General features: G+C 42.0%; 1 protein-coding gene across 1 annotated transcript in view; it reads left to right on the top strand.

Annotated features, from left to right (window-relative positions):
• The window catches only part of LOC138018878 (inactive hydroxysteroid dehydrogenase-like protein 1), a 16,771-nt gene extending 16,142 nt beyond the window's left edge, over window positions 1-629 (top strand). Inside the window, exon 12 of the mRNA XM_068865556.1 lies at window positions 1-629. This exon is cut by the window's left edge and continues 119 nt beyond it. The gene's annotated coding sequence lies outside the window, so the exon portion shown is untranslated.
• Window positions 630-4,517: the final 3,888 nt, after the last annotated feature.

The following is a 4,517-nucleotide window of genomic DNA, read 5'->3' on the forward strand; positions in this document are numbered from 1 at the left end:
TACGCAAAAGTGAAACGGGTCAAGATGCTATGTACTTGTTGACTGAGTGGGAGGGCCGGACGGGAAAATATTTGGCCTGAGGTCATGACGTACGGACCTAAAGTCAGTCAATATGCATTTTATCATATGTGCTCTTTACACTATTCCTGTGCATTCAGAGGGTGAAGTTTGGACAAAATAAGTAACAAACATTTGCGTAGAAAATTTATCTAGAATATGTTCTTTGCTTTGTTTTTCTGGCTGTAAATAACTTGGATGTTTAAAAGCAACGAAGTTCTCTTAAATCGGATCGCACGGAACAATACGTGTTCCTAGCAGGGCGTTAAGGCTTTTTCCAGCCCTGCTTGTGCTAATGAGTACGACCCTCACACGGGGAGTTTTCCAATATTTATACAATGAAAGTGCGCGGGGTTGCACGGGCCATAGGGAGCTTAAGCACGCGCGTTTTTGAGACACGGACGGCAACCGGAGGTGAGGTATTTTCACTTTTAACTTGCCCTCACACAGCCACATTGGGAAACAATACGGTCCTAGCACGTTCTCTTCCGGTTGCCGTCCACATCTCAAAAACGCGCGTTCTTAAGCTCCGTAAAGATAATGATTATGATTAAATTATGGTATCTGCCCACTGTTGAAGTAAAGTGTATCATCTTCCCATTAGCTCCCTTCTCAGCTCAAAATTTGCCAGGTGCTACTGATTTTCTAATGTTCCACCTCAACAGTAATAAAAAACTAATTTGAGCCACCTTAAAAATGTGTCACTGCAGTTTTAACGAGAATGCAAGGATTGCTGCCTACTGTACTGTAGCAAACTGCAGTGAGACTCTTTAAGGTGTCTAAAACCAGTTTCAACACATTCAAATGCATTACCACTGGACGGATTGACACTGCAACACTGTATCACAACAGCAATGGTATAGTATTATTTGACACCAACTATTTGAAAACAAGATGTTCTCATCTCTGTGACATAAGTGATAAGAAATTCAGTTAATGAAATCTCCTCATTATATTTGAAGGAAAGTGACCAGCTGGCCAACATGAAACACTTCGCAAAGTTTTGAAAAACTCCCACTTTCTTGGCGTTCCCATCCGTCGGGGGGTAAAGTAATTGTTTGATAAGATAAATTTCAACAGTGAAATGATTTCATTACTGTCTAAGCTCGTGCGTGAAGAAAGTGAGTCGTCCTTAAGTAGTTTGTTGCTTATGTAATCACAGGCTTTGTCTACAGGAATAGCTGTAAATGGTGATACAACATCGAAGGATAGCATAACTTCGTCATCCTGGATGTCAACATTGTAGATTTCTTCAGCAAACTTGGCAGAGTTAGCAACAGAGAAACCATTACTGTTTTGTAAAGGTGACAAGATGTCGGTAAGGAACTTAGACGTATTGTAGAGAGCTGAGCCAATGGATGGAACAATGGGTCTAACAGGGTTTCCTTGTTTGTGGTGTTTGATTGATCCACGAATGGCTCGTGGTATGGCATCAGTGGAGTGAAGTTTGCGTTAAGTGGAATCACTGATCTTATATTGATTCTTCAGGACGAGAAGCCTTTTGTTGAGTTCACGTTCATTCCTCTTGAAGGGGGATTTGAGGACTAGTTCATAGGTGTTACGGTCGCTAAGTAGAGAGTCCATTTTGCTGTCGTAATCACATTTATCCAGGACAACACTGAAAACAGTTTCCTTTATCAGCTTTCATTAAAATCCTGGTCTCGTCTTTTTTTAAATCTTGAAGGGCCTTTCTTTCATCAGCATTGAGGTTCCTATGGGAAGGAGGTCGTGCCGTTTGTGAAGGATCGTAGCCGTGGAGTTACGAATAAAATTCTTCGATTCTTCTGGTAGATGCATGGTGAATCGCGGCTTCTACTTTGGCAACAATGTTCTTGTGTGGGATTTGGTTGGGAGTTGGAGCAAATTTAGGACCCCTTTATAGGAAAGATCGTTCAGAAACAGTGAGAGGTTTTTTGGATAGGTTAACTACCCAATTACTCTTCTCTACAAGGTTCGAGGATGAATTAAATTCATTGTGAAGGTTATTGAGCTTTCTGGCGTGTCTGGTATTAATATTGTCATGAACGGCTTCGGCTCTTCTTTTCAAGAAATCCTTGAGTGCCATAAGGTTATCAGCGGAGACCAAAGGTGTCATTGGCTCAGCTCTGTACAATACTTCTAAGTTCCTTACCGACATCTTGTCACCTTTACAAAACAGTGATGGTTTTCATTTCACTGTTGAAATTTATCTTATCAAACAATTACTTTATTTATGATGATAAGATATATAAACAGATCCATGGTTGCGCGATGGGTAGCCCCGTCAGCCCTGTGGTGGCGAATTTGTGCATGGAAGCGATCGAAGAAATGGCCATCAACACGTCTGAAGTACAACCTAAAGTATGGAAACGCTACGTGGATGATAGCTTCTGTATCATAAAAAGAGATGCTGTTAACTCTTTTCATACTACACTTAATTCCATCGATCCACACATCTCATTCACTATTGAGGAGGAATCTGACCAACAGATCGCCTTCTCTCGCAAGGATAACACGATCACTATTGATGTTTACCGCAAAGCAACTCACACGGACAGATATTTAGACTTTTCTTCTCACCACGACAAACGCCACAAGATCAGCACAGCTGTAGACTGTAAAATAGCCTGCGTGGCAGGCGCTAGAAAGGGGATGGGAGAGGAAAAAATTGGGCGCGCGCGAAACGCGCGAGGGAGAGGGGAAGAGGAAGCGCCTGCAGCCAGCCCATTGTTTATTTCGTCTCGCCCCCTCATTTAATATGCAAACGGTTAACATCCACGACTGTCTGCCTGTCAAATGTCAGCCAATGAAAATATTGCTTACTTTTCGCGGGAACCCGGAGTGCGCGAAAAATATCGGTTTGAATATGGATAAACACTAAAGCGGTCCCGGGTATGGCCGATCGAAAAGTATTGAAAACTGTAAAAAGAGGTCGACATAAGAAAGAAAATTGTGCAAACGACGTCTGCAGAGTACGTCTGCGCGTTTCGCGCGCGCCCAATTTTTCCCTCTCCCATCCCCTTTCTAGCGCCTGCCACGCAGGCTAACTGCAAAACAGTCGTATTTTTTGCGAACGCAAGCGACACGGTAAAATAATATTCAAACGAAAGGTCTGGAGCGAGTGTAGAAACGGCGAGGGAGAATGGGGAGAGACGCGAAAAAATACTCGCCTCACACGTACGGGCGTGTGAGGCTCGCGCGCTTCACACGCGAGGATCACGCTTACGGCGCTTCGCGCCTTCCGAAAATGAAAGAAAACGACTGTTTTGCAGTCTAGCACAGCTGAGACCCTCCTACACCGCGCAATTAAACTCCCAAGTACACCGCAAGGGAAAAATACCGAAATCAATCACGTCTTTGATACTCTACGAGCCAACAACTATCCCATATCTTAAAGCGGAAATTTTTTCAAACCAGCCGCACATGCCATCCCTTCACCTGAAGAATAATTATTGGTTGGTATGTGTTTTAAATGGTTTGCGCCTCAAGAGAACCCTAATGGTTTTGCTGTCCTTCCTTTCATCAATGGTGTTACGCAACCCCTAACTAGAATTCTTCGAAGGCACGATATTCGAGTTGTAAATAAGCCCCTCAAGACTTCCACTAAGGGTTCCACTGATAATTTGGTTTGTGGGGACAAGTCAGCTTAGAGTAGATCAAATGTGATCAACATTTAACATTGGTTTTTTTAATACTAACTTAAGGTAAAACCTTGGGGAATAAATTCGAGAATAAACGAATATGTCATCAAGTCTTGGAAAAAACCTACAACAAATTAATGATGAAATGGTATATGAAATGAATCATAATGGAAGGCTGGAGCTCTCGCCATGGCGCAGTCTTGGCCTTTTGCTATTAGAGAACCTCAAATGTAACCTCAATCCACGAGACATTTGCATTGAGCAACTGCAATCTTACACAAAACTCTTGGGAAAATTCAGTTAACAGTTAAAGGCAAGCCAAAAGATACCCTTCGGGCCAGAAGAATTTTTTTTTCAAGTTCCGAGAGAACGCTCCGCGATTCCAAATCAACGGTCGAGGGAAAAAATATATACCTCTGGTCGCACAACCCCAGAACCTCATTTCCATGCGTAGAGACAGCTCATATTTCTCGTCACGGTGTTGTCGTCAAACCATTAACATTCCTGAAAATTGTGATTACAGTGATAGCTATTCATTTCAACAGTTTTAATAATTTTGGAGCAATTTTAACGATGTTGTATTAATTTTCAGTGCGTAAGATTGATTTATTTGATGATTTTTTTCCCTCAAAGCGAAAATTTATTGTTGAACGTGTTTAAAACAGGATAATGTAAAAGCAAAAAGCTACAGATCACTGCCTAAAGTGCAGAATGTTCGACTTCGAAGTGCTAGAAACGTTTGTCTGTCCTTACCATTTTCGTCCACGAGTTCTCCTTTCCCAGACACAGTTGCAACAAAAAGTACCGTTCAAAAGTACCGTAAAAAAGTTCAACTTTTTT

The sequence above is a fragment of the Montipora capricornis genome, chromosome 10, assembly GCF_036669925.1.
Source record: "Montipora capricornis isolate CH-2021 chromosome 10, ASM3666992v2, whole genome shotgun sequence".
In the NCBI taxonomy this organism is placed as follows: Eukaryota; Metazoa; Cnidaria; class Anthozoa; order Scleractinia; family Acroporidae; genus Montipora; species Montipora capricornis.